This window comes from Rhinolophus sinicus, linkage group LG05 (genome assembly GCF_036562045.2).
Source record: "Rhinolophus sinicus isolate RSC01 linkage group LG05, ASM3656204v1, whole genome shotgun sequence".
NCBI classification, from domain to species: Eukaryota; Metazoa; Chordata; class Mammalia; order Chiroptera; family Rhinolophidae; genus Rhinolophus; species Rhinolophus sinicus.
Genome location: NC_133755.1, coordinates 158,869,888 through 158,889,758, shown reverse-complemented (window position 1 = coordinate 158,889,758; position 19,871 = coordinate 158,869,888). Strand labels below are relative to the sequence as shown.

Genomic DNA, 19,871 nt, shown 5'->3' with positions numbered 1-19,871 from the left:
TTCTTCCACTACTATTCTTTCATCGAAACCATTTCCCAAATCAACAGACAGTGTCTCCAAAGTGCTAATTTAGCTCAGAACCACGGCAAAAAATATCAACTAGAAAGGAGAGTAAAAAGCAAAAAACTTCTAAACGCTGCCATTTAATGTTTATCATCAACCATTCTCTATCAAGGCACATTTGTAAATCACAACTCAGCTTTGGTTACGCCCTTCCTCAAGTGTAATCGGACTCTCCTTCATCCTGCAGGCAGCGGGGAGCCCGGTTCTGCAGCCTCCACCCTCCCCACCTCTATCCGGCTGTGAGCACAGCTTTTTGAAGACAGCCCCTTCGCTGCACTTTATAGTGCCCTTCTTTCACTCATTCTCCACCCATGTTCTGGGTCCATTTTCTATTCCTCTGTTCTCTGCTGTCCAAAGTGGGAGCTGTTTTCATCTCATCAACAGATTTTTCAGAAAGTAAGTATTCTGAACAGTAGTTATCTAACAACCCGATCCACACTTAAGTTTTAGTAGGAGGGGAAAAAAAGGTTGTATCATGACTCCTATGGCTATTTACTTTCAAAATGGAATGTTCTAGCCTAGAGACATGTTATGGGCTGAATTGTTTCCCCTGCATGCCAGATGTTGAAGTCCTAATTCCCAGTACCTCAGAATGTGACTGCATTTGGAGATAAGGCCTTTAAAGACAGAATGAAGTTAAAATGAGGTAATAAGGATGGGAGCCTACTCCAATATTACTGGTGTCTTTATAAGATTAGGACACAGAGAGGTACAGGGACGATCATGTGAACAAAGAGAGAAGACATCCATCTAACAAGCCAATAAGAGAGGCCTCAGAATAAAACCAACCCTGCTGAGATCTTGATCTTGGGACTTCCGGCCTCCCAGAACTGTGAGGAAATACATTTCTGTTGTTTAAGCCACCCAGTCTGTGGTATTTTGTTATGGCAGCTCTAGCAAACTAATACACGCTATAGGTCCTAAGGCAAAGACTTTGGGGAAAGTTGCTTTTTCAGAACACAAGAGGTAAAGGGTCTTGTGTATTGGATTGCTTGCATGTGTTTTATTTTTCATTGTATCGACATATATTTTCCCATAATTTACATTCTGTTTTCTTATTAAGTTTTTATATTGTTATAAGTTTTGCTTTCTACAATATAGAAATGATCATTTAAAAGTCTTAACTTATTAAAAATGATTGAATGGTTACTGACTTTCTTTGCAATGTTATATCAGGATTCCTTTAAATAGCAATTACCCTGAGCACATTTAAAAATAGAGATCCCATTTATAAAATTTACTTTTTGTGCATTTTTTAAAATGCTTGAATTTTTGAGCTATTATAAAAGTAATCAACATTAAGAAGATCATCACTGCAAAGTTCAAATTCATAATAAAAATTAATGTTTGATTATTGACTCTTCAGGATTCCCTAAAATAGCAAGCTGCATGAGGGCATCTAAAACCTGAATTCCATTTGATATAAGTTCAACTTGCATGTTATTTTTTATTGAGTAGGAAATCTAGTGAGTAGGAAATCACTAGCTGTATTTTAGGAAAGCGCACACATGACTTTCTTAAGTATTCAGTAATATAACTCCATTAGGTAGTAAGCTTTATGAGGTCATTGAATCAAGTCTAATTAGCTGTGTAATGTGTTCCCAGCACCTAGCACAGTACCTGACATTTAGTAGGCCGTCAATACATAGCTGTTTAATGACCAAATCGATGAACAAATAAGAGTGGGTAGAGAAGTTGTATGGAAGTCAAAGGATGTACTTCAAAGACTGAAAAGAGGTCCTTGCAACAGCATATCCAGTAAGCCAGGAGCAATTAAACTGCCGGGAGTCCAGACTATGTGAAACTAGGGGAAAGACAGAGGATTCTTCACTGAGTGATCAAGGCCTGGGGCTCTTCTTTCATAGGAAGACCAAGATTTGGAGCAGGGGCAATAGAGCAGATATTCCACTTAACATTAAACAAGAGCTATAAGAAATTATGTTCAAGGAAGGGGTTGCAAGCAGCAGGAAACTCCATCTTCACATCTATTTGGTGGACCACAGAAGAACAACAGAAATATATACAGAATGTTATAGAGTGGGTGCAGACAATAAAATGAGAAGCAGGTCTTCTAATGGTAGCAAACCAGACAGTCTCTGAGAAACAGATCTTTGTATTAAAAGGAAGGGTCTATTTATTCACCTCAGTACTCTTATCTCAATGTCACTAAATGACTTTAACTAATCAATTAAGAAACAGAATAAGTGTATGCATCTTGCAGCAACATGACTCAGGAGATGACTAACTTTTAATATTATTAGATCCACCTGGACAGAATCCCTCTGTAAAAGACCCCGGGGGCATGTGATGACTTTCCTCTTCAAATTTACACTCACGCTGTGGTAACTTTCAACATTCTTCTGAACACAGGGGCAAGTGGAGTTGCCTGGATACTGGATGGATCTGCCCTGTTGGTTCTAACTGGTGTGTTATGTGAAAAAAGAAAAATGTGTATCTATCTATCTATCTATCTATCTATCTATCTATCTATCTATCTGTATATTACATCAAATTGTGTTAAATAAATCACATGTAAAATTAATTCTGTAGCATGAAAACCATTTGAAATGTCTAGTATGTGAACATACAGACATATATATACAGCATTTTCAATGCGTCAGATCACACTTTCGTCTTATTTATTGAAGTAGACATGCATCGACAAGAAAATATTCCTGATTCCCAGATTAAAGAATAGCTAGGGACAGGTTTCAGCAAGATGGAAAACATGGATGCATTTTTCTTTAGAGTGGTCAATATTTTTCCCCTTTTATCTCCCATACCTTCTTGTTGCCACGGCACAAGCCAACCCCACATTTTCTGTGCTGCATGACCTTAAATCAGTATGGACTTTATCATCTTTTCCGTGTTTGCTGGAGATTAAAGGAACACCTATAATCATTTACATGGGCTGAATAAGCAGCAGGGGCCAGTAACTGTCTAGTTTCTTAAGAAGGTATAAAGGTGCTCTAAATGTATCATTCCCTGAGTCCAATTTTAAGAATGTTAAGCTTTTAATTCTTTCATTTTTATTATTCTGTAGACACTCAGGCTTATTCCCCAAGGCTATGCCAAAAATCTATCACCGAATTCCACTGATAGTTAAGAAAGTAGAGTTCTTTCTATCTGGGCTCTTACCCTTGAGTGCAGGCAGAATTGCAGCCCAGTGAATTCCTATCATCCCAAGGGGTGCTTCTCCCCCAACTCTCACAGAAATCTCCATGAACTTCCTGTTCCTGGTCATAACACCACGTCAACTTCCTTGAATGGGTTCTTGTTTCCAGACTGTTTCTTACTCTCTCTTCCTCTGAACACACTCCTTTCTTCTTGCAGTAACAGCTCTTTCACCCCTGATTAAATCATCATGCTGTTGAACGCTGGCTTCTCTCAGTTATTTCCCTTTCTCCTCAGATTTGCCTCATTTCTGGTCACCAGCTTGCAAAGCTGTTATGATCTTCTCATTCAGTTTCGGGGAATCATTGCTTTATTGTTTATCATTCAATTATAAAATAAGTCTCACGAATAGTCAATCTTTTATTTGACAGTATTTTGTTTTCTCTCAAAGTGGAGGATAAAAATGTAAATTTATGACAGGAACATTTTCTTATATTTTTATAGGTAATATTATGGCTTTAAGAAAAGCCAGAATGTGAAATGTTGCCAAGATGGAAATGTTGCCTACATGGAAATAAATGGCCCATATTTTTCATCATTTCCTGTGTGTTTTGCATCTTCATTGTGAAATCATGGTTCCCTGCACCTGATAGGCACTCAGTTAAATATGTAACACTTTTCGTCAAACGCTTCCCCTCTGCTAATCTTAAACATAGCATCAGATTGGATAGCAAGCCTGTTGTATCTGCAGAGACTATGTAACCTTAGCGTGCTGCACTCGTCTCCATGGATACCAGATTTCTGTGAATGGCACTTAGAGTGAAAAAACTCTAAAGGGGGAAGCTAAATTTTGCACATTCTTGCAGTCCAGGTCCTCGTCCTCCTGACCATTTTATCTCCTACATTTTCTATCCCAGGCTATTACAGCAAGGATCCTAGCCTCCTCCATACAACAGATAACCTTGTATTAGGATCACAGAACATCATATTTGTATCTTTTGACTGCTCCATGAACATCAACCTGTGGAAATTGAAGCTGCTGCAGGAAATAGGAAGGTAAAAGCCTAAGTCATTTTTTTTTTTTTTTTGACAAACTATAACCAGGGATCCCCAACTTGAGATGCCCAGAAACTTGGGGTTCAGTAAGAATAGCAATTGCAGAGGGGAGGGAATGCTAGAGCAGTTTTTTTACATCTTTAAAAAGCTAAATTAAATTGATAAGCCTTCAGAGTCCAAAAAAATCATCAAAGTTCGTTTTTGGTTGGCACATGTTTAAGTTAGCAAATCCCTGTTTCCCACCTTGTACTGCTTAAAGGTCTGCTGGATTGGTACTTTTGCCTTTAAATAAACAAAAACAAAGGATATGTTCTTTATTAGAGTTTTAAAATGGGGTATATTTATGTGAGCCCTTGCTTAAAGACCCCATGGCAAGACACGAAGAGGTTGCAGCGTGGGTATCCAAGAGACTAAAGCTGAAGACGGCGCGGACATGAGTGCTCCGCAGAGGTCACTGCGACTGCCGCTGGTTGTGACCTTGAGCCTGGTGCACAGGTTATTCTCAGCCCTCATGGCTGCTAGGGTGCAGCCAGTTGAGACTTCCTGGAAGGACTCTAATGACTTTTTAGGAAGGAAGAGCCACTGGCTGGGGACTGAGTATTCTTTAGGGATCAGTTTGGGTGGCACTTGGGTCAAGAACAGGGTCCAACACCACAACGGCCTTAATTATCAGACTTTCTTCTTGTCTCTCGCTGAAATACATGCTACGTTTAGGATATAAAGAGTTTTTTTCCCCATTAAAAAGAACCAGTCTCCACATTCAAAAATCATGCTACCAAGTGACAGATAAATATAGGTGAGAATGGCTAAAAATTCCTCCCTGCAGACAGCTGTCAGAATCAACCTCCCTCCCACTTTGTAGAGATGGTAGAGAGAGCAAAAGGAATCTTGGGAAACATCCTTGCTTATGCCTTTCTCTTCAAAATCCTGAAGCATGTCTAATGAGTACCTCTTCCCCCTTTCTTCCAAGTCAGGCAAAAACTAAGTCAAATATTTCTTATTCAGTAGTAGGTCAGTATCAGATACACCTGAGAGAGATGTACACAGGCCTCCTTCTTGATCTGAAATTTAAAGCTGGGAAAATAGATATTCTCAAAAGATAGTAAAACCCTATAAAAGGAAATGTAGAAGCCCTCACTCTGGGCACAAACTGGCTTTAATATTAACACATACAATAAGTGTAAAAAAACACAATACTACTCACCACAAGGACGGGAAACATTTCTTGAAAAGGAAGAGATTATGAACTGGATGTTGTCAACTAATTATATCCTAAAAAAATCTTAAACAAGAACAACTGAAAGAAACACTCAGAAAAAGAGACTGGGACAAACAGCAAAATATCATTCACTTCAATGAAAATACATCTGCAAATCAAAGGTTAACTTAACTTTGCCTTGACTCTTACAAACAGAAGGTAATGCTACCATTTTCCCTAGCACACTATATACAGCCTAATTTGCTATTTCATACAAATTTTGCTTTTTGTTTTCACCTTGCCTGCTTCCCCAAGATCTTTAGTCTACTCCCTTCTCTCTACAGTTGGAAAACTGATGGACTGAGTGAGGAGAACTGATAAGTTTTTCAGAGAAGGGATCATGTTTTATATTTCTTTGTAAACCCCACTGCTTCATATCATGTTTGGCAGATTTAGGTACTCAGAGAGTGTTGGTTAAAAGTTTGAATGGATGGGCTGAGGAATGCATGAGGGAGAAATATACTTACGTTGCCCTCATACTGTAACTTAAGGGAAAGAACATATTGCCTCAGTGTTTATTATAATTCTTTTGTTAACACCTGTAATTATATTGGGTCCATTGGGACATGTAAAAGTGAAAAGAACGGCATTTGCCACACATTCAGAACATGCCCTGTGCTGGTGTTTTCATACGTGATCATAGTCAATCCCCATAAAGACTCTGTGAGGAAGTATCATTATCTGCCCTTCTACAGATAAGCAGATAGTGTCCCAGAGAAATACTAACCTGTCCAAATTCACAAGGCTCTGACGTAGGATATAAAGCCAAGTGCTATTTTTTCCAAACAGCATACCTTTTCCTCTCTAAGCACAAAAGCAAAGTATAAAGATGAAATCACCAACAAATCAGGTTGTAAGGCTATTTAAAACTCTTGGCACTTTTAAATGGCCCCTCCCAATTTATTAATTATTTATTGAGCACTCACTGTGTCCAATCTATATTTGAAATACAAAAGGGTACAAGAAGATACATTTCTTCTACCTTTCACTATGGGCAGCTGAGGCCTGATATCAATGGTCTGGATAATACAACATTCCAAACGTATGAGAAACCATAAAGATGATTAAGGACCCTCCAGCACCTATTAAAGTAATGAAAACTAATCTATCCTGAGACTAATGGTTATTTTTTTCTCACTAATTCAATTAGATTTAGTGCTAAAACATTATTCTTATAAGCATAATAATCATTCAGCTAATTCTGTAACCAAATAATCTGTTGATGCTAAAAATGTCAGTACAATTGATGAACTTTATTGAGAAGATTTTAAGAGTTTACCAGACACCTAAAAGTCTTCTCAGACAGTAGGGATACCTGGATGCTGGTATTTACCAGTGTCCTTCTTACCTGGAAACCAAACAGAGACAATCAGGACCAGAGAGTTTTGACAAATGACGTCCTGTTAGCTATTTGTTCTAGTTCTACCAGACAGTAGCCATAGATGTATGGAAAATCACAGAACCAGAGTGATTTCTTAGAATACAATCTCCAAGAATGTTTTGACGTGTATGAAAGGGGTATATTTATCAGGCATCCTACCCTTTCCAAAGTCAGACTACCATTCTGAGAGATAAAATAGTCATCTAAAACAACACTTTTGCAAAGAGTTTTGCCCTGAATATTTGCTTTTATGCCTTCATTTTGTCCTGAGTCTAACTGAAAGTTCCCCTAGCTGGTTGGGAACACACTTAAGGCTGTTTGGTAGCTAAGCCTACAAACCAGGCTTTAGCTGGTGACAGGACAAGAGACCTTGGTACTTACTTCAGTGGGGTGGACAGGGACACACAGGTGGTCACAGACACAGTTCTGGAGGAAGCACACACCTAGATAGATACAGGTCAGGGTAGAGAACAGTGGAACTACTGGGCGAAGTCATCCTCTCACACTGGGCTGAGCAGGTCCTGTAGGTGGGGAATGCACTTCACAGATACTTACAACAAAGTAAATGTACGCCCCACCACTGTGCTCCTCCAGGGCTGTCTGTCATGTGCTGCTCAGCCGTGAATAATGGGGGCTTGGAAGTGCCGCTCCCAGCAAATGGCTCCTGCTCCACTAACATTCACCTGGGCGATAGCCCAGGCCAGGCTGGGGCAGAGGTAGAAGGAAAATCCATTCCAGACCAGTATTGGGCCACCAAGTCAGAAGGCTATGTGCCAACTACTAATTGTCAGGGCTCAGCAAACCCTTCCTGACAGGGCTCTCACAAGGCAGACATTGTTCTCGGTCAGACCTCACATCGGAAGGAAAAATTCTACAGCATAACTGTGGCCAGTCTTTCTCCCTTGTCTGAGATGCTATATTGCTGTATTTGTGTCCTCCCTGGATCCGGGGAATCTTATATTCCTCTCAATCCTGTCAATAAAAAGTCCCAGCACAATATTAAATGCATTGTTTCCTGGCTGTGAGTGAGAGGATGGCCTTTTATCTACCTTCCCGACCTGAAAGAAACTGTTCCAGGAAGTTTTCTAACAAAAACCTAAGGGAAACAGAAGGGAACTTTAATTTTCTATGATTTATTCTTAAATCTTGAATTTTCACAACAAGCATGCATTATTTTGCAATAATAATAAAAAAGAAGGCCTAGAAGGAAGGAATTTAGTTCACCATCTCACATAAAACCATTATTATAAATGCATTTAAATATATTAAATATAATGCATGAGTTTTATTGAGCGCTGAGGGAAATGGTACAGTTTAATTGAGGATTTCCTGTGCTGTCTGGAGCTGAGAATAAGGGATTGTATTGTGGCCTCTCTGCCCCTGTTTTCACTTTCTCCCAAAGCCTAATATATCAATCAAATAAAATTAATGTAATTAGGAAGTTGACTAAAGACAGAGGCGCTCTTCCTTGTAAATTTCTTCACATGAAAACCCAAGTGCCATTACAAAGCAAACAAATTTATCTATTCATTGAAATTAAATGAATATGATCATTGTAACTTTAAGGAACTTGGATAATTTGAGATTCAGATCATTCAAAATACAAATGAACTCTCAGAGAATGAAGACAGGCTTTGATGATAAGTGATCAATGTTTCCTCCAGAGTGGTAACTGTGTGACCCCCAGGCATGTGTCTTGTGTCTTTCTGATGATGTGTTATACCCATCCTGTCGCTCAGCCCAACTCACCCTGCTTCCTATCACTGAGGGGTTGGTAATGGTGACCTTGGGCTGGGCTTGCAGAGGGTTGTTCCTTTAATATTAGCCCAGAAGAATGTAAAACCCTACAGGGACTGTGTGGGAAGATTCTCTCAAAGTTTACAGCAACCTCCAAGCAGTAGAGCAATTTCAAGAGGATGGTAGAAATTGCAGAAGGTTGAGCAATGAATGAGAGTGGAAGAGACAGATACAGTCAGGGAGGCTAAATTCTCTTGGCTGCCAGGGAGAGAGTGAGAGCAACTGCTTGAGGGTGATGTCAAGTCATAATCGAGTTACTTCAGATTTGGATGCATTTAGTATGTTTACAGCCTGAGGAAAAACAGCCAGGCAAGATAAGCACCTCTACTTTTATGTGCATCCCGAATTTCCATTGAGTTACTTCAGATTACAAAATATTTGATCTTTTACTTATGTAAGTTTATTTTAAGAACAAGGAATCTCTTTTAAGTGAGAGAATGAAACCAGCAGACGGGTGCCCCACTCACCTTGCTACCAAAACTGCAGGTGCTAAGATCTCTATGGGCCAAATAAGAAGACAAATTCTGGCAGTCACTCGATGGCAAAAATACCACAAAACTTAGCTTGTGGCTTTAATATCATTGAAATGTGTTTAAAAATAATAATGTACGTTTCCCCTTTCACTATTCCATGCATGTAAGGTACTTTAAAAAATGCTTGTGTTTTTCTTGGAACACTATTCAGCATCCTTTTGTGAAATAAATAGAGAAACATAAAGCTTCTTTACAAAATATGAAGTTCTTTCTGTTTTTCAAACACTGCTCTAAACAGACCACCATTATGAAATGTTTAAAACTGAAAGAATTAGTGGCTAGTAACTGCCTAACTATATGCTGATAGTACTAATTTTAAGAGCGCCTGTAATTAATGCTAACTGGTTGCTGAGGGATTTCCAACCTATGATGCCAGTTGGTTCACGTTGGTTAACAAGAAATGGCTTGATATCCCTGCAAGAGCGATCAGCTAGGAGGAACTGAATCCTTGCTCTGCAGAAAAGTGCTAAACTCATTCCACTTTGTGAAGTGAGTTTCACCAGGCCCATTTTATGAAGCAGAAATAGGAGACATAGAGGCTATGAAACTCACACAAATTACCTGGCTGGCTGGGAAGTCTAAGAGCAGAACTCCAGTCCAAGCATGGCCAACCACAAACCACGTGTCCTTCTCCATTACACTGTAGTTCTTGCCTTCCCAAGGAGGGAAGGAAAGTTAAAGCAGTGAAGGTCATGCTGTACAACACCAGAAATGGGCTTGTTCTAACAGGTGCCCTTTGGGATAATAACTCTGTACTAGTAAAGCCACACTTGATTATCTAAGGACATTCTGGCTCAGCCTGGCTGGGACTACTTAGATCTGCTGAAACCTGCTCTTCATGTAACTTGATCACTGAAATTCTTTTCCTTTTCGTCAAAAGTTTCACTTCATATACATCAAAATGCAGCTAATCCAGAAAGATGAGAGCTATGTTGTTTCCTACATCTGATTGTTTCAGTCTATTACTTCAAAATCTTTGTAATCTCTAAATCCTATTCCATATCCTAACGGGCTAACATCCAGATTACCTAACTGATATGCTAAAATGTATCTGCTTGTTCTTTCAGATAGAAATTAATGGTGGAATTAGAACTGGATAGGCTTCATTCTGTTGCTACACTGTGGTGACTTGATAAAACCTTAAATCTGGGGATGTAATGCACAGTGTGGTGACTATAGTTAACTACACTGTATATTTGAAAGTTGCTAAGAAAGTAGATCTTAAAAGTTATCACACACACAAAAAAAGTGTAACTATGTGTGGCAATAGAAGTTAACTAAATTTATTGTAGCAATTATTTCATAATATGTACATATCTTAAATCATTATGTTGTACACTAAAAACTAACACAATGTTATATGTCAATTACATCTCAATAACAAATTTTAAGTCTGCCACTTTAAGTTGACTATGTTTATCCTCTTTGATGAGAGTTTAATAAAGATTTGCTGAATGAATGAACCAAAAGTATATCAGGTGAGCTTTGATACAATATATTTCAACTAAAATGATGATTTGAAACAGTCATGCACTGATATATGCTAGGACTCTGCAAAGTCTTCCCCCCACCCCTTGGAGGAAACAAATGTCAATTGCCTTAAATCATTTTTAATTTCATAAAATAGATAAGAACAAGAAAATTTTGCATACTCTGACAGAAGTGTGAAAATGCAATTTTTAGACTTTTGCTACCAGACTGGTTTTTGCTAAAAATGTTTCCAGTCTCAGTCTTTACATGCTTCTTCGTGCTGTTAGGAATGGAACAACTTTTCCATGAAAAGAAAAACACTTCCCAAGCAATGTTCTCAGAAATTCTAAAGAACTTTAAAGGAGCATCCTAAATCCTAATGTTCTCATGGTTTCACAACTCTTGCACTGCTTCCAAGTTCCCTGTCCCTAATTTGCTCTGGTGAGTTTTTGTTTTCACTCAGACGGTTTTCTCAGCTGGGCTCTATAGTTCACGTCAGCAAGGAGAGAGTCGAAAATATACTTACTGGGTGCCAAGAAAGCGGAAACCACAAAAGCACAAAATAGAACTGTTCTATGGGTTCTTAACTGTATAGAAATTAAGACAAATCACTTGTAGACTAGATGAAGAATTTATAAAATAATTCTACACTGGATAGAAAAAGTGTTAGTTCAATTATCTTGTCTTACCTATAAGAGCAAAGACAGAAACAAAACAGGACTTGGTGGGTTTTGCTTCTGGTGGCTCCAGGTCGTTTATGTGGAACATGTATTATGAAAGTAGCATTGGCAAAAATGTTCCCACAATTATGCTTTGAGAAATAAGCTATAGAGCATATGCACAGTATGACACATAATTACTATGTAGGGAAGTCAAACTCCCGCTAAGAATGTTTGGCATTTACAAAGTCAGTGATTGGCCTTGGGTCTCTCCTTTGCTACTTCACAGCTATGCTGATTCTCCCAGCACCCTCTCCCTTCCTCACCCCTTCACTTTGGTGATGTTTTTATGGAATCCACTCAGCAGTCAGATCAGTAAAAAATCAGTCACATGATTCATTCTTTTACTAATTCAACAACTATTTATTGAACAATTACTACTTGTGGATACTGCCTAATATGATGTCCACGAATAATAAGACCCTGTGTGAAGGTGCTACCCTACCTTGCAAACCTAAGAGGAAACACACCTTGGTGCATGCAGGGATAGATGCCTGGGAAAGGGCAGGGAGCGCCTTCTCAGTCACAAATTAGAAAAACTGAATTTGGACCATGACAGTTATTAATTATGTCTCCATGTCTGTGTTTCTATTGTTTGCTTTTCATTTTTTTCTCAATAATTAACAATTTTTTAAAAACTAAAAAGAGAGCCATTGACTCGCCTTCAGTGCAGCAGTGCTGGGCATCTGGATGGAGTTCTACTCTGCAGCCAAATGTGAAGAGCTCAGTCAGCCCTCATGTCTGGATGCAGACATAGAAAGGACTGTTCATGTATCTAACAATTGAGCTTTACTTACGAGTATTCAAAATGACCTTTTATAAGGATTTCTTTTCCTTTTTGAGCTAGACCTCTTAGAGAATGTATATTCAATTTTTGGAATAAATTGTTAAAAAAATTAATACTTAAGAAGAAACCTCTTTATTATATTGAAGTCAATCAATATCGTCTTTATGTACCATGCACTGTTAGATACAGTGGACCCAGAACTGAATAAATACATAGTTGCTGCCCTCAAGGAGCTGACATTCAAGATGGGGAGAAAGGTGAGTAAATGAGTTAAATCATAAATCTGTAACTTAACTCTAATTTATTCATTTTTCTGCTTAGAATATTTAAGTTCAAGTTTTGAATACAAATTCCTTTATATCATGAGGGGAAAAAAAGAGAATGTTTCCTTTAAGAGATAGGTATATTGCTAATTTGTTACATTTTGCACATTTCTTGAATTACCATATTTTTTCTGAGAAATTCATTATCAATTACTCCAATTTTCTTGGTGTGGGGTGTGGTGGAGAAGGATCATTTATTTTAAACGTTTTGTTTGCTGAAACATTGGGAAACCTAGATTGAGAAACTTCACACTGGCTTCTTAGCCCATGGCTGCGTCTTTTGAAGAGAGAAATGAGCTTGGGCACATTAATTTGCATTGGGAAAGAACAGTTTGACACAGCAAGGAGAGCAAAGGAGAAACCAAGTGCCTTGGCAAAGGTAGGTCCAAGAAAAAGAGAAAGCAAGAACAGGAAAAGTGGATATGATACACTTTTATGAAAGGAATCTCCAATCAAGATTCCAGTCATTCATGCGAAAATTTTTTCATAGATATGGTATTAGGAATTGTTTGTTTTGTTTTTTTTCTTATGCCATGTTTCCTACTGCTAAAAGGCTAACATTTGGGGAAGCTGAGTTAAGGATACACTGGAACTCTTTCAATAATTTTTATAATACTTTAATAAGCCTAAAATTACCCTGAACTAAAACACTAAAAAATATGGACAAGTAATAAGTTCAAACAGAAACTAGTGGAGCCAAGATTTTAATTCAAATATGTTTGACCCCCAAAACTCTGCATTTTGACCACCATATCATTCTATCTCCCTTTCTTTATAGTAAGTGATTCTATTCCTACCTGTTCTTCACTGTATTTTCTATTTGTAACCTTGGTTCCAGAAGACCAAGATTTTAAATCATAATCTCCACTGAGTTTCATGACTGGGTTTCCTATTTTGGGATCCCCTGCCATCACTTACTACTGACACTGATTTACCAACCTCTTCAGAATAATTCCCTTCAATCTTGGACGTAGTATTTGCTAACTATTACTGTGTAATAAATTTTTCATGTATGTAGTGGCTTAAAACAACAATAAAATTCTACTATTTCTGTGAGTCAAGAAATCAGGAATGGCTTGGCTGGGTGGTTCTGGCTCAGGGTCTCTCATGAGGTTGCAGTCAAGATATTGTCCAGAACTGCAGTTATGAGAGAGCTTAACTGGGACCGGAGGTTCTACTTTCAAGATGGCTCACTTATATGGCTGGCAGTTTGGTGCCAGCTGTTGGAAGCAGGCCTCAGTCTCTCTCTGTGTGGGCTCCTCCTAAGGCTGTGTGAGTGTCTGTATGACATAGAGTCTAGATTCTCCCAGAGGAAGTGATCCATGACAGAGAAAGCTAGGTGGAAACCATCCATTTCAAGACCTAGTCTCAGAAGTCACATAGTATTACTTCTGTCATATTTTGTTAGAAGTAAATCACTAAGTAAGGTCCATATTCAAATGGAGGGAAAATTATATCCCATCTTAACAAGGGAGGGTGTAATATCAAAGAATTTGCAATATTTTAAAGCCTCTATATGTGCATTGTGGCCAATGGTACATATCCCATCTATACTTCATGCCATGGATATATGTGAGTATGGATTAATAGTTCTAATTACTACCCCTTGAAATAATCTGCCCCAAGATGTCTTTGCATATTCACATCTAGGACTTGGACAAATTCTCTGAATAGGACTCTTTACTGAATGACTAATAACCCAAGTAATTCCCACTTGAGACACATGGGTATTTATTGCCTTGGGCAACCCAAGGAAGGGTTGAACTAACCCAAGGAGGGGTTAAATCCCAGGATAAGCAGTGATCTAGAGAAATCAGTGGGACCAGGAACTTGAATACCAAGAGGACTATCCCTCCATGTCCTGTCTTTGCTCTTCTTGGAGTGTCAATCTCAATCTTCCTCATTTTAGAGAAGGTTTCCATACATGGCTACCTAACACTTTCCAACAGTATATTCCACAGCTTCTGCCATGAGAGAGGATCTTCCTCATAACTCTGGTTCCAAGTGCAACACACCAAAGAGCCTGGGTGGCCCACCTTGGGGCCAAAGGAGGGGCAGTATCCTGTAACCTGGTAGCTTTTGTGGTCAGGACAAGGTGGCCATGGAGAAACAAATGGCCAGCTTGAGAGGAAAAGGTGCCCAAAATCGGGTGGGAGTAGTGGGGAGAGTGATGGAGAGACAAACACAGGAGTCCTTTAAAGAGTTTCTAGAAGTATCTATACTGATAAGGATCTAGAAGTACCTATATTGATAAGGATTAATACCGAAGGTAAAAATAGCATCTTATTATCACATATATTCTGCATATCCCATTTAAAATCAAATTAGTGATGGAAAAAGCTTTTCTGTGGAATCTACATACTCTTTCTTTTGATGGGCCTCATTTTTGTGGATACCCACAGCCATAGCTGATTTTAATGTTAATATATTTTAATTAGACCAACATGGTCGGTGGATATGTTCTGTTTTAATTTGAACCCTTAAGCAAGCATTTAAGAACTGGTTCTAACCTTTTGCCAGTTCTAAAGTTATATTTTCCAGTTATATTTCCCCCTTGGGCCTTCTAGTAATGTAAGAGACACTTTGACATTATTTTCATCTATGACAAGTGGACCACATTGCCCAGAAGGGCAAAGAGCAAATCAGTAACACCCAACTTCCAAGAAGTGAAAAGCATCAAAGTTTCACAAAACAAAAATTCTGCACTTAATCTTGTGTGTGTCAGTGTGTGTGTGTGTGTGTGTGTGTGTGTGTGTGAGAGAGTGTGTGTGTAGTTGAGGGAGAAAATACTTAGAATACACCCCAATATACCTATTTCCTTTTGAATTATAGTCAAGTATGACAAGTCAGGCAGTTTGTGAAGAAAAAGTCTATGAGTGCTAGTTGTATTTTCAAAGACACACCACATGCTTTACACTTTCTTTGTAAAATGCGTATATGTTATGCACTTTCTTTACAAAATTACATTTACTTTAGACATTTGACTTTTGAGCAGGCACTTTCTTCTGCTCTTATTAAGGCCAGGTTCAAAAACATTGCCCTTCTAAGAGAGTTATTTGTCACTCTTGAAAAGGATAGTATAGTAGCTGTTTTTAGAAATGTCCTCCTTGTCAAGGCATCAAAGCAATCAAATTTTTTTCACTCCCACCTCTCAATTGAGCGTCCCAAAATTTCCTCTTTCTTTCTGACCTTGCCATGGGTTCTCCACTGATTCCATTTACATACTAATGCAATTCTGGGTTCATTCCAATTTGCACCGACACCTTAGTTTCCATTTCTGGTCAATGCTTCTGGTAACGCAATAGTTCACACTTAAACAGGTCTGCTCAGCAAACATGGCTACCTTGACTGCCCACACCCTAGGTGCCTACTTCCTGGCTCCCTCCTCAGAGTAACTGACGTACAAGATAGCTCTTCATTCAGCACTTCCCATTCCATTCTGTGGTCCATCTTCTGCCAGCCCCCATGGGACCTTATAGCTGCTGATTGCTTTTCTTTCCCCACCACCAGTCTTCATTCCTACCTTTCCCACTTCAACCATAATCTTAAATAGTAAAGCTATTCATTGATCTACAAGCCTGGAAAAAATAGACAAAGGGGAGGAACATTAACACAAAAATGTCCCCAAATTCCTCAGAAAGGTGACTTTTTTAGTCCTTGGCCTGGGAGGAGCAAGTCCACTTTAAGAATGGAGTCCGGGGCTGTAGGTCTAGCTCTCCGACTTCCTTTTACTTACTCTGCCCACAATTGCCTCTTAGAACCTTTGATGCCATTCAAGGCTTATTTTCTCACCCACTGCTGAGATGGTCTTTCCTACTTATTACAAAGAGCTCAAGGCAAATCTGTAGCAATTATGCCGTAGGACAGTGCACTGAGACTGCTAGCCCATCCACCAGAGGAAAAAAGACTGCTATCTTCAAGACGCGGGCCCTTCATCTCAGTAAGGAAAAGTTTTGATTCATCCTGGGGACAGGCCCCCCAAATGGCAGCACTCCTGACTAAGTTGTCTCTCAGATATATTTTCAAGGGAAGACAGAAAGGGCCTGCCCATATCTTAGCTCACTTGCAGTTGTAGCTAGGGCTCCAGCTGCCAGCTTCTCCACTGACTGCCTGAGGTTGGGGATTGTAATTCGCTGATTTACAAAACTGGCCTTGAAATGGTTAATGCATTGGGTAGGGCGAACTTGGCTGGTCACTTCCTGTAAATGTCGCTCAAACTCACGGAGCTACAGGAAGATCCAGGACAGTGTGAGGTTGCTGGCTGCTAGGTCCAGAACCTTCTCTCCAGGTCTGGCTCAGGAATAGAGCCCTATGTCCTGGTCAGAGATGTAAAATAACTGAAAGTGCTTATTCAGTGATTGATTTATTTAGAAAAAAATGCATGAGTCAAACCCAAGTCCTCTGCACAGTGCTTACAGAGGAGCTCCAGGAGGGTTTCATCACGGCACTCAGACCAGCCCTCCTGGGCGGAAGGACCTCTTCTTGTCACTCTCTCAATTCTTCTACCAATTCTCTCAGATCAAGGGCTCACTACGTTCTTCTTCTGGGGCCTTCTGCCCATCATTCTGCTCAGGGTCTGTGGTCTCTGCACGTGTAACCCACCTTGAGGTTAGCAACATGCAGTCTTAAAAGACAGTTTGAGGGGGGAAAAAACAAAGCTCACAAATAACTTTAAAATGGCAAAGAGAGGTCCTCTTCAAAAATTATTTTTGGTCAGTCTAGATACCAAACAGGCTTACTCCCCACTCACATGATAAACCTGACCCTTCTGCTTCTCTTACGCAACAAGCATAAGATACAAATCTATCCCTTTGGAAAATCTGGAGACTTTATTGATTTGGGATTGACAATGTGGAAATATAAACTGTGACCTTCCAAAAGCTAGCCATGGGTGGTGAACGCCTTAAGTTTTAAATGTAAGACTTTTTTTCACATAATGTTGCTTCACTAAGGTCATTCAAAGTCAGCCTCATCCATGTAACCTTCAGCTTTTAGCACCCCACGCCAATAATATGCAAAAACTCCTCCTTCTGAAGCCACCAAACACACATCAGACAGATAGATAGCTGAAAAGAAAACACTTTCATAGTTACTGTCAACAATTCCATTTATGGAACTGTCCAAGACACTGAGATAAAATGAATCAAAGAAAAAAATGTGTTTTCATGATCTCAAGGAGGTTAAAATGCTAGACTGAAAACACGCACAAGGACAGGCAGTGTTTGGTCCTATCTCTTACTGGGCTCTCAGGGTTTGGGTTTAAGGATGGGACAAGGTCAGGGAAATCCCCCTAAAGCTGTGAAAGACTGAGCATAGCTTAGATGCTAAGCCTGAGCCATAGTCCCCAGAGAGATCCGGAAGATGGGAATAGCATGTCGATGAATCAATTAAATAGGGTTGGCGCTTCCACAGATTATCTGTGAATATACTGTGTTACCCAAGGTGATAATTCAGTGTAGTTTGGAAGGATATTAATAATGATAATAACTAAAATTTATGGATTACAGATGACATGTGTGAGACACTGTTCTAAGTGTTTCCCAGGTATAACTAATACGAGAATGAATACAGTGTCAGAGAGCTTCAGTGGGAAGGAGGCATAAGACAGAATAGAGCACTTGTAGCTGCTGGAACTTTGGGAACCAGATATAAAAGGAGAAATTCAGCAAGTATGAAATTTTGTTGTTGTTTTCTTTGTTTTTGTCATCTTAGGTATGTTCAACTTAATGGCACAACAAGATTTTGACTTTCATGATGCTAAAAGAAGATAGATTCAACGGTGTGGTACAACTATGGAGTCACTGAAGCCCTCTAAGACTGTGTTAGTTGATTCCTGATACGGATAAAGTCTAAGGCTGGATATAGATTTTGTGGTCAGGACCAAGCAATACCGTTTTGCACTAGCTCACAAAGCCTCTTGAAAATGAAGGAATTGGTACACGAAAAAAGAGAAAGTGCAGAGAAAAGGCACACTTGGGAAGATAACTGTCTTGCAGGTGATGTTAGCAGGCCTGTTTTTCTCAGTGGTTTTGCAACTTTCACATGCATAAGAACCACATGGGGAGGGGAGGTATACTTATTTGAAATGCATATCTGGAGATGTCTCTTCCAGAGAATGTCATTCTGTTGGAGTGGGTAAGGTGTGGGAACCAGGAAGATTCTGAACAAGCACACAAGTGGCTCTGATGCAGAAGTTTTGATAAAGACCACATTTTGGGAAATACTTTGAAAGTCTCAGGAAAAAAAAGAGACAATAGACGAAACAGTCAACACAAAACCTAAAAGGAAGAAGAAGGACAGGAGAAACACAGGATCAAAAATCAGTAGGAGCCCAAATAGAAATTGTATTACAAAATTACACAATCAGTGATGTATTATAATGAGCCATGTTGGTTTCTTATTTAGTACTGTTTATTCTCTGCCTATTTTCAGTAAAATGTCTAAGAAGGAAAAGGTAGTAGACATACTTGGTAGAATAAGACATGTGCTCTATTTTGAGAGACGGTATCTGGGGCTAGGGGAATGGGTGATGGAAAATACATCACCTGTTGCCTAGTGTGAACGCCACATGACTTGCAGGACTCCAGAGCCTGTTATAATTGTTTACTTATAAGTCTACATTCCTGAATGATTTCATAGCTCCCAGGGGTCTAGAGTTCATCTCAGGTGTATGAATCTGACCGGATAAAGCCAGGTAGGGTAAGAAATACACAAGGAAATGCATCACTACTGATAAAACTTGATGTTTGAGGAGAAGGAAGGTAATAAAGAATTAACTTTAAAGAATGTAAATGAAAGAATTTTGTTTTAAAGTTTTTATCTCTGAAAATATTAGATCCAGTAATTACATTTAGTATTCTATAAACTAAAATAAATTATTAGCAGATTTAAAAAAAATCAAGGAGTGATAAAAATGATAGGCATTATTTTTAATCACTGTCCACTTTTTTAAAGGTACCTATAGCCTTTCAAGTATGAACCAAATGCATAAAGAGATTCACTGCATGGAGGAGCACATAAAATGAATATAAATGACTGATTAATATGAACAAAAGGTATAATATAATATGCTTCAGAGGTTTTCACTAAGCAAAATATTGTTCCTTACATTTTAAATCTGTTTTTAAAATTAACATCTTCAGTATCTATTCTATCACATCTTCAGTGAAGAAAGTTATGAATATACAATATCTTTTCAGTAGAATCTTCTTGAATTTTTTCACTACGACTCAGGGTTCACTTACCGTCCACCTATTTGCAAAACCTATGTAATGAAATCGTGTTCCTTAAGAAGTGCAACCAACCGTACTTGATTGAAATAAAGGACAAACTGTAGGCAAATATCTCAGAGTGAAAAAAAAAAAAATCGA

At 38.9% G+C, this 19,871-nt stretch overlaps 1 long non-coding RNA gene across 1 annotated transcript; it reads left to right on the top strand.

Annotated features, from left to right (window-relative positions):
* Positions 1-4,110: 4,110 nt before the first annotated feature.
* LOC141571904 (uncharacterized) lies at positions 4,111-19,502 on the top strand. The gene is made up of 3 exons (XR_012496953.1): positions 4,111-4,233; positions 12,362-12,435; positions 18,214-19,502. It is a non-coding gene; the product is annotated as an uncharacterized LOC141571904 (long non-coding RNA).
* Positions 19,503-19,871: the final 369 nt, after the last annotated feature.